Below are 11,798 nucleotides of genomic sequence, written 5' to 3'. Positions count from 1 at the left end.
AGTCTAACCAGGACAGGCTAAAGATAGCATTGCAGTGGTGAGAGTGGTTAGACAGGTTAAAGGCAAATTTTGCTATCTTGTAGTAGCATTGTTGTAGCTTAGCTGAGGGATGCATGGAGGTTTGTGAAAATGAGGCTCCCATACATAAGGGATGGAATTAGGAAAGTGTTAGCTAGTTTTATCTTAGTTTGTCTATCGAGGTATAGTTTGTGTCAATATAATTTGCCCAGTTTGAAGTGGGTTTTCTTTACTGTATTGAGTATATGTTGTTCAATGGAGAGTTTGTTGTTTATAGTAATTCCTAGAAGTTTTGCATATTGTATGTGTTCAGTTTTTGTTTTGTCATGGAACAAAATCTTAAATTTGGTAGTTGGGTGTTTAGATGAGAACATTAGCAGTTTAGTTTTTTTGGGGTTAAGCATTAATTGGGCATTGTTTATCCAGGTTTCTATGGAGGAGAAGGCATCTTGGGTGATTTTCTGGAGGTTAGAGAAGGTATTGGAGGATGAGATGACAGTCAAATCATCTACATATTGAATTAATTGCTTTGTTGGGAGGCTTTATTTAGATCATTAATGAATAAATTCAAGAGTATTGGTCCTAAAATGGATCCTTGTGGGACACCTGTGTTGTTTGCTAGGTAATCTGATCATTGGTTTTGACATCTAACTGATTGCTGTCTATCGTTTAGGTAAGATGAAAACAAGGTTTTTTTATACTTAGAGAGCATCCAAGTTTCTCTAAGTGTTGCAGCAGCTTAGGGTGTGATACTGTGTCAAAAGCTTTTGAAAGGTCCAATAGAAGTACTGTAGTGGATAGGCTAGCTTCAAGAGCTTTGTTCACAGTATCAGTAAAAGGTAGTAAAGCTGTGGTTGTACTATGACCAAGGTAGAAGCCATGTTGGGTGGGAGCTAGGAGGTTGTTGTTGATGAGGTGGTTTAGGAGTTGGGTTTGAATACATTTTTCCAGAATTTTTTGATAGTGTGGGGGGAGAATGGAGATGGGACGGTAGTTTGAAATATCATGAGCATTGCCACCTTTGTGAAGTGGAGTTATAATGGATTTTTTCCAACGTTGGGGCACATATGATTCAGTAATAGAACAACTGATAAGAATGCTAACAGGATAAGCTGTAGCCCTGGCTGCTAGTTGTAAGTATTCTGGTGGTAAGTTATCAGTGGAGAGTGAGCAGGGCTTTAATTTGGTTAGTCATTTTTGAATTAGGAATGTAGGTACTGGTTGTAGTGAGAAGATTGGATTGGGAGGAATACTATTTGTGGGGTTATTGGGGTTTGAAGTATTGCAAGAGATTGGGTTGGTTTTTGAGGATGAGTGTTTGATTAGTTTTCGGATGGCATCAATGAAATGTGTATTAAACATCTGTGCTATCTGGAGAGGGTTTTTGTCAGGAGCAGGAGATGGATTTTGAATGTTACCAGGATTAAGAAGGAAGGTTACAGTTTTCCAGAATTTTTGGGGGTTAGTATTTTGGGAGGAGAGTTTAATGGAGAAGCAGTTTTTTTTATCAGTTATAAGTTTTTTGCAGCATTTCTAAGTTTTTATAATTTTGGTAATTCTCTAGAGTCCTACATTTTTTCCAAATTTTCCAGGCTTTGTCTCTAGACAGGAGGGTTTGTTTGGTATGCTTTGTCAACCAGGGGGCATGGTTAGGTTTTGACCATTTAGTACGGAGAGGTGCTGGGCTATTTAGTGTGATAAGGAAGGTGTTATTAAAATATTGAGCAGCAGCATCCAGGGGCAGGGATTTTAGTGGGGGCCAGTTTTGTGTGTGAAGGGTGGTTGTAAATGTATCTTGGTTAAAGAGGGTGAGGTTCCTGATGGATTTGTATGTGTGAGGTTTGGGGATGTATAGATGGGTTCTGTGGGACTGTGCAGGTAGGTGGTCACTTAGAGTGTTAGGGAGAGTTCCGGTATTGGTGTAGTAGTGGGGGTGGGATACTAGGATCCAGTCTAATAATGTTTAATGCACGTGTAGGGTCTAAGCAAAGTTGAGTGAAACTGTGGAGATTAATGCTACTGTTGGGAGATTTGGAGGTTATGTTATGCCAGCTGTTAGTGTTAACTAGAATGATAGTTTCTTGGGGGATAGTATGATTAATCCATCCTAGGAAGTCTTCTAAGTGAGGGGTGTTATGGCCAGGGGGAATATAGATGGTGGCAATATAGAGTTGTTTGTTAGGGTTTATATGGATGGATGCCATTAAGATTTCCAGACAACCAAAAGTGGGGACTGGAACATGATGTATATTTATTGTTAAGGAGTCTCTGTAGATTAGGGCTACACCCACTCCTTTTTTATGGTTCCTGTCATTATGAAGTATGTTGTAGCCTGGTGGAAGGATTTTTGAGTCAGATATATGTGCTTTAAGCCAGGTTTCAGTTATTGCCACTATGTCTGGGGATTGGTGACAGAGCCAGGACTGGAATTCAGTAATTTTGTTGCAGAGGCTTTGCGCACTGATTGTTACAAAGTAAAGATCATGGGCTTTTGGGGTGTGGGTAGTTTTAGTTAGGCTCTCTGGTCCAGGACTGGGCTGAGCATCTCCACATTGGGGTAATACTACGAGGAGATTTAGTAGAGTGTGTGGCTGGTGAGTGTTTAGTGATGGTAATTGTGGGTAATGTGTTAATTTCAGTTTAGTAAGAAGAAGAAGTGTTAATTTCAGTTTAGTGGTAGTTTGGGTGAGGTGTGCTTTGGCTGGGCATAGGGTGTTACTTATAAACAGGGATGGTGAGATATCAGAGTAACTCCTTTGGTTAGAATGTTAGTGAGGGGTTAGTGTTGTCGATACTGAGGGAGAGAGATTTATTCTAGAGTGGGCGGTGGTGGAGACAGATAATAGTAGTAGTGAAACAGTAAGGAGAAGCAGGAGTGGTAAAAGGTGTGATATGAAGCACGTGCTTGAAATAGGATGATGGGAGATTGTAAGAAATGCTAAAGCAGGTAGTGTGTGGAGTTGAGTAGATTGGAGAGGGAGAGGCTGGGTAGGGGTGGAGTTGAGTAACCTAGTTACACATCTAAAGAACACAGTATTGAATGCAAGTATCTAGTTGCATATATTAACTCTAAGATCAGTACAGAGGATTACTCTGACAGTGTATGACCTCGGACCTGGTATGTATTCCCATATATTCTCATTTGAAATTCTTTTGTTCTGATGACCACTTTTATGGCCATTTGAATTGTAAATACAGTAATGCTGCCTTAATTGTTGCATATGCTAGTTTTATTTTTCCATTGATCTTGAAAATCTGTTCTTACTATAACAATTTCTAAATAGGCATTTGACATTATATAACCTCTAGCAATCAAGGGGACGATGACAAGAAGAAGTAAAAATGGAACCAAGTTTGAGAAACACAACGAAAGAATAAATATCATTTAGCAGTGCTCTGGTGGTAAACGGTTTGATTCCCCCAGCCTTCATTTCTGACTTTGGACAAATCACTTCACAAAACAGCAGTGAGCCGAGTCTGAAAAAGGTCCTCGTGCATCAGTCCTCTACCTCAGTTTTAAAAATAAGTAAACAAAACACAAGATTATTTTGTAAAGGTAAAATTTTGTATGTGAAGAGACAGAAGTTTATGAATTATATTGCACTATTACAAACCAAGGAAATTTCTAATCACTGAATGGCTTTTTAAAACTTCCCATTTAGTTTTAAAGTGCTAATAGATGATGTTCTGGTTACATTGAAATGGTGGTTAATAGAACTTCCATTAAGATCACTGAGAGCTGGTACTTTCAAATATCAGTGCAACATCTGCTCTATTCCAAACACTGCACTCTCACTATTATATATACTATTTTGATCATTTCTATTTATGGCCATTCCACAGTTTATTTATTTATTTGTTTTTTCATCAGTTGTGCTGGTCTTGCATTCCCAGGCAGTGGCTAAAATGGGTCATTGGTGAATCACTCTATTATCTCAGTTAACCCACAAAAATTATTAAAGAAACATACAAAAGTCAGCCACTTGTGACAGTACTCATAACCTCAGGCCATGCTTCAGTACTTTGTGTGTGGTATAAGATCTGTGGCAACAAGCAGTTTTCTAAAGTTTTCAGTTTTTAAAAATATCCACTCAAAAGTGAATACATCCACAAGCACAGTATTATTGACTGATTGATTGATTGATTGATAGGAATGGATGAATAATAGGTAACTGTTCTGAGGTAGTGCTATAGCATCTATGGTCAGCAAGTCATAGAAAACTATTAATATTAAAATAAGAGAGTTTATTTTGTTCTGCGGTTCAGTACTGAGATATTAAGACCTGTCATGAAATAAAGAATGATACCTGTGTTGTACCTTCAGGTGGTAAGGGTATGAGGGGGGGTTGAGAAAAGTATGGGGAGCACTTTTTTTAATGAGTACAATAAACTAGTATTTGTACTTTCCCCTCAGAACATCTGACAGTACTAGATGCACAACTACCAGTGGCACAGTGTATAGATATGGGAACTAGGACAATGGTATCCTCAGGGTCATATTGTCAGTAAAAGGAAAAGGGTCTCCATGGTGTTGACGGACAAGGGGCTGGCTGTAACCCAGGTGGCACAGAGAAACTGCAAGGATAAGCTGGCTCATCTGTATATGAAAGAGGGATATGGTGCTAGCTCCATAGTTTGAAGGCCACATGCTGGATATTTGGGAAGGCTTAGGCATAGGGCCAGTGAGATATCACCTACCAAGAGCTTCTCATATTTGGTAACATCTGTAGCCATCATCAGAGGTCAGATGAAGCCATGGCCATGACAGCTTTCTGACTGCGTGCTTAATTAAGTTTTCTGCTGATTTTATTTGCCATGTATCTTGCATAGTGATTTTATTTTAATTAAGGACAGTGCTGCTGGTGAACAGAAAATAAACTACGTTGCTGTTTAAAGAAGAACAAAACTTTCCTCTAAAACTACGAGGAAAATGACCAGACATTAGCTTTCTGCAATAAATAACGTACACTACAATGGAAAATATTTATTCTAGAAAAGGTTGGGTGACCATTTATGTGGAATTGTTTTTCTCATTCCCCACCCAACACAACACTACCCTCCATTTCATCTCTCTCACCTCCTCCATCCTCCATGGGTACCACTATAGTGCCTTACCATCAATTCTGGATATATCCTTGGCTAGGCAGGTCTATCAGGCTACACCAGAAGTCAGACTGTAGCATAATCATGACAGCTGGAAAGTGGCAAATGTAGTGGACATTTGTCAGTAATCCTATCTTGGAGCGATGTGCAATGTTGTCAAAATGCCCGTTGTGTCTGGCTACCAGACCAAGGATGTCATGTCACTCCCACTAAGTCTGTCACTGGCCTATGAGGCTCCTAATCTCCACAAGAGGTCACACAGGCTGTGATCCCTTTCCCATCCTCCCCGGGATAGGAGAACAGGCTACTGGCCACTTCATTCTGTCATTACTAGCCAATGATGACAGTGACCCAAGTCCATTCCAGAACTCAGGTCACAGATGGCACAAGCAGATGGCTTGTCTCTGTGCCATTGGGCTGGCCTGTTCATGTAGAATATTGCAAACCACTCAATTCAAGAACTATTATATGCCACAAATCGTGGAAGGACAAGTTATACACATTTTCTGAGAATGGAATGTCATCAGATCAATCCAGACCGTGTGTCCCTGTTTTCACTTTCTATAGTCAGAGTTCTTTTGTTCTTTTTTTTCACTAAGAATGTGCATTTTAAAAAAAAAGGCAGAAATCTTGAGTTACAGTACATAACTAATTCATAACTCACATAACTTGACATTAAGGAATAAGCGAAATACTACCGAGTGCATGTGTGCTGTGAGGTATACTAAACACTTCACCATATGATAGTACAATAATTGGAGTGATAACCTAATAAATAAGTTCCGGTTTTGGTTATAGATTGTCAAACACCTCATGGTTTAAAAATGTGTTATCTCACATGCATATACATTATTGTCTTCTGTGTTTGATAATTGTGGGGGGTTAGCATAATGGTTAAGGTGTTTACCTTACAGACACAAGGTGCAGGGTTTGATTTTCACATGGAATAATTGGCTAGGCTTAAAATGGCCCACAAGGACAGTTAGCCTAGTACTAATCTATGAACCTATGTGAAACCTGTGCATACTTCTCAACTGTCCAGATTTTCACAGAATGTCCAGATTTGTACCTTATATGTTTGGTCTACGCTTCATAAAATATGTGGTTTTATAGATATTTGTGGTAAATCAGTGGAGGTTGAATTCACTATACAATGACAGGCATTTGAGATTCAGACTTCATATTTAAGAAAAATGCATGTTAACACAAAACATTTTATTCTAGCAACTGTCTAAGGTTATAACAGCGATATTTAAAATTTGTCCCTATTTTTGGGACTCTGTCCCCCCATTATTTTGGCTTTGTCCAGATTTTTTGTGCTAAGAGGTTGAGAGCTATGCACCTGTGTAAATGAGTTCTGTAGAGTTCAGAGGTGTTATCAGTTGATTAACAATAAAACAGCTAACTAGTACAATGTGTGCATGAATTATAACTATATTTCTGTGGAAAGATAAAATCTTATAAATATGTGAAATAAACAGTTAGGCTAGTTATTTATTTATTTATTGCATTTGTTTACCGGGAAGGTCCACTGGGCCTAGGTGAGCCTATTTTCAGTGGAGGCCCGGGGAGAAAAGCTCCACATGACATTAAACATGTTGAAGATTACAATAAAAGATAGAAAGCTAATTACACTTTCATTACTATCTGAAGATTATTACCAACTCAGGATCCATATAGACTAAAAAAGGATTAGTCTGATTTCTTTTTGCATATATTTGCAATGACTCATGCTCTGTCTTTCTATGTGTCAGTAACAGTAACTACCAACCTGTGCCACAGTAAATGCTACCCCCTTCCATGTTAACTGCTACCCTGTGACATGGCAATCAACTTCCTCTGCCATAGTGGCTACCATCTTTTGCTACAGTAACTATTACTCTCAGCCATAGCCATAACATTCCTCTGTTATAATAACTACACCCTTTAGCATTGTAACTATTACTCTCTGCAATGATAACCATCACCCTCTGTCAACATAACCACCCTCAGTTATAGCAGCTGCCAACCTTTGCTATAGCAGCTGCTACCTCTTTGTTAGTAAACGCTGTCCTCTGTTATTGAAGTTACCACATGCTGCTATTGTAACTGACTCCTCCAATATGTTAACTGTCACATTTGTAGCCTTATATGAGGTTATTCTGTACTGTATCTTTAGCTGGGTATTGTCATCAATGAGTATAGTGTATCGTGTGACAATATGGACTTGGAAGTGTAGTAAAGACTCTTGATAAGCCCACATCATGTCTTCTACTTCTTCTTTCAGCTATACTAAGTGTATACGTATTTGTGTACATACATGGCTGTAACTGTCCGCTCTACTTTAACTACCATAGTTTCTGTGGTAAATGCAATGACATCTTCCAGTTTTTGCTAAGGTATCCTCTGCTTTGAAAAGCATCACATGGACATGTCACAGAGATGTAGGATACAGGAGGATTTTTCTTTCTTATTTGTATTCTGCCCTCCAAGTCTCCAATTGTTCCTTTATGGCTCTTTGTCTCTAGCTTACCCCATGAACTGGGTTTATTCACTGTGGTCCAGACAGCTAGTGAACAGCACAGATACCAGTCAGGAGAAGCAGTGACATTACTGAGGCACAACAATGACATCGTGGAAGGGCAGCTGACTGGGGCTGTTTCTGCAGGTGTAGGACATGTACTGATTCAGTGGAATTTGCCTCATCTCAACCTTCCTTAAATGATGCCAGACATTATACATACACCCTCAATCAGCACTACAGAGTGAGTTCTGTCTGTACAATACTTGTTCATCTTCCATGGTCTCTTCTACTGACTCCTAAGTATGGAGCCCCGGCCAGCAGGGGTGACGTTATGTTCATTGAACTGTGTATCAACTGGACAACCCTAATGAAATGTTCCTGACCCTACAAGATGGTGTCAAAAGGGGGAGCCCATTGTAAGTGGAATGTTACAGAAAAAGTTCTAATCATAAGGAAAAAATGTAGTGATTGATAGACTAGGAGGACAAGAGAAAGTTGGCAGAGACTGCAGGTTATGACAAATTATAATATTGACAGTGTAAAGTAGAACTCCAACTATGTCTCCCTCTCTCTCTCTCTCTCTATATATATATATATATATATATATAAAATGTCATGTTTTTGTGATATAAAAAAATGAGACCACAATAAATAATTTCAAAACTTTTCCCATCTTTAATATGACCTATAACCTGTACAATTCAATTTAAAAACAAACAAATCTGTTAGGGAAAAAATATATAAAAAATAAAAAACATACAATAAGCCAGTTGCATAAGTGTGCACACCCTTAAACTAATACTGTGTTGAAGCACCTTTTTATTTAATTACAGCATTCAGTCTTCTTGGGTACACACCTGCCATCAATTAAAGAGACTCTGATTAAGCACAAATAAAGTTCAGCTGCCCTAGTAGGATTTTCCTGACATTTACTCAGTTGCCTGCTACAGCAAAAGCCATGGTTCGCAGAGAGCTTACAAAGAATCAAAGGGATTTCATTGTTGAAAGGTATCAGTCAGGAGAAGGGTACAAAAAATGTCCACAGTATTGGATATACCATGGAACACAGTGAAGGCAGTCATCAAAAAGTGGAGAAAATATGGGACAACAGTGACGTTGCAAAGAACTGGACATCCCTCAAAAATTGATGAAAAGACAGGACAAATACTGGTCAGGGAGGTTGCCAAGTGACCTACAGCAACACTAAAGGAGCTGCAGGAATTTCTGGCAAGTACTGGTTGTGTACTACATGTGACAACAATCTCCCGTATTCTCCATATGTCTGGACTATGGGGTAGGGTTGCAAGACAGAAGCCTTTTCTTACACAGAGAAACATCCAGGCCCAGCTAAAATTTGCAAAACAATGCATCGTATCCATAAGCGTGTGGGAAAATGTGTCATGGTCTGACAAGACCAAGGGTGAACTTTTTAGCACAATTCCAAAGGGTACGGTTGGTGCAAAAACAACACTTCGCATCACCAAAAGAACAACATCCCCATGGTGAAGCATGGTGGTGGCAGTATCATGCTTTGGGGTTGTTTTTCTTCAGCCGGAACAGGGGCTTTAGTCAAGGTGGAGAGAATTATGAACAGTTCCAAATACCAGTCACTTTTGGCCCAAAACTTTCAGGCATCTGCTAGAAAGCTGAATATGAAGAGCAGTTTCACCTTTCCACACGACAGCTACCCCAAGCATACATCCAGAGCAACAAAAGAATGTCTTCAGCAGAAGAAAATTAAAGTTTTGGAATGGTCAGCCAGAGCCCAGACCTAAATCCAATAGAAAATCTGTGGGGTGACCTGAAGAGGGCTGTGCACAAGAGATGCCCTCACAATCTCACAGATTTAGAGCACTTTTGCAAGGAGGAGTGGGCAAATATTGCCAAGTCAAGATGTGCCATGCTGCTAGACTCCTACCCAAGAAGACTGAATGATGTAATTAAATCAAAAGATGCTTCAACAAAGTATTAGTTTAAGGGTGTGCACACTTATGCAACCAGCTTATTGTAAGTTTTTTATTTTTTATATTTTCCCCTATCAGATTTGTTTGTTGTTTCAATTGAATTGTACAGATTATAGGTCACATTAAAGGTGTGAAAAGTTTTGAAATTATTTATTGTGGTCTCATTTATTTATATCACAAAAACCTGGCATTTAACAGGGGTGAGTACATACACTTTTTATATCCATTGTGTATATATATATATATATATATATATAGATATGTGTGTGTGTGTGTGTGTGTGTGTGTATATATATATATATATATATATATATATATATATATATATATATATATATATATTGAATCACTACTATATCTCGAAATTCCACAATCTCGAGACTCTGTATCCCGAGGAACAGAATCTCGAGATTGCAGAATCTCGAACATAAAAAAAAAAATGTTCTAATGTATATACAGGGGGGGCAAGCCCCCCTGCACCCCCTACCAACTTAAATAGAGCAACTCCGAGATCGCACTACAGGTGAGTGAACAGCAAAATAGTGCTGTGCAGAGCAGAACGGAAACATTGCCGTTCACTCCACTGTAGTGCGATCTCGGAGTTGGTATATTTAAGTTGCAGTGGGTGTGGGGGGGTGCAGGGAGGCTTATTTTTTTTTTTTTTGTTTACTTTTGTTTTGTTTTTTTTATCTTCGAGATTCCGCAATCTCCAGATTCTGGTCCTCAGGATTCAGAGTCTCGGGATTGTGGAATTTCAAGATTTAGTAGTGATCCCATACATATATATATATATATATATATATATATATATATATATATATATATATATATATATGTAATATATATATGTGTGTGTATGCATGTATAACATTATGGTGTCCCAGCCACTATTACAGAACGTACAATAAGCTGGTTGCATAAGTGTGTACACCCTTAAACTAATACTTTGTTAAAGCATCTTTTGATTTAATTACAACATTCAGTCTTCCTGGGTAGGAGTCTATCAGCATGGCACATCTTGACTTTGTGTTGTCATAAAGATGTAGGAATTTTAACACAAATATATATTTTGTTTGATTTCTAACTGCATTACAAAAATTAAGTCTCAGAAACAGAACAAAAATTACTGAGCAGATGAATATAATCCTATTCAGGACACAGACAGTAAAACCATGTTTATTTATTCATTCATAGATTAGTACTAGTTTAACTGACCTTATCAACCCCCCCCATCTTGTGTTTGTAAGGCAGACATCTTAACCATTATGCCATCCTCCCCACAACATTTGTAATGTAATGCTTAAGGTCTTTGCACCTCATGTACAATATGCAAGGTTTGTCCTTGGGCCAACGTCTCTGTGGAGTTTGCATGATTTCCTCTATCTTCAAAAATATGCTGGGTGTTTCCACCTCAAACTCAGCTAAATCTGAATGGTACTGTGGGCATTAGCACAGACTGTATGTACATCGTGCTTATTGGACCAAATCTGAATGGTACTGCGGGCATTAGCACAGACTGTATGTACATCGTGCTTATTGGACCAAATCTGAATGGTACTGTGGGCATTAGCACAGACTGTATGTACATCGTGCTTATTGGACCAAATCTGAATGGTACTGTGGGCATTAGCACAGACTGTATGTACATCGTGCTTATTGGAGAAGACTTGTATGGAGAGGCATTTTACCCATCAACTGAGGGGTGCAGTATCCCCTAGATTGGATAACATTTATTTTATTTTTATTTATTTTACATTTGTTAACCGGGAGAGTCCGACTGGATACATGTCCATTTTCAGCGGAGGCCTGTGGAGAAAAGCTCCAGGTACATAACAGACATATGAACATTGTTAATGCAAAAAAGGAAGATAGTTGAGTTCTAAATACAATATAAAGATACATTACATCTTGGGAAAAAAATAACAGCAGCATATAAAAAAAAAAAAAAAAAAAAAACATAGGTCAGTTACAAAGGCGAGGCGCCTTGTTAAAAAGCGGTTAAGGATAGTGAGGTAAGAGAAGGGTAAATGATAGTGGTTAATCAGGTTCAGAACAGGGACATTGCCAGAGAGTATTGAGATAGGGTTTAAGCTTTTTTTTTTGAATTGTAGGAGTGAAGGTTCTGAGGTGAGCATGGTTGGTAGGGAGATCCACATTTTACCTACAAAGTTTGAGAATAGAGAATCCCCAGCAGAATTATTGGCTTTGGT

This window comes from Protopterus annectens, chromosome 14.part0 (genome assembly GCF_019279795.1).
Source record: "Protopterus annectens isolate FY-2018-M chromosome 14.part0, PAN1.0, whole genome shotgun sequence".
Lineage (NCBI taxonomy): Eukaryota > Metazoa > Chordata > Ceratodontiformes > Protopteridae > Protopterus > Protopterus annectens.
The sequence above is the reverse complement of the archived record's forward strand: the minus strand, read 5'-3'. Positions refer to the sequence as shown.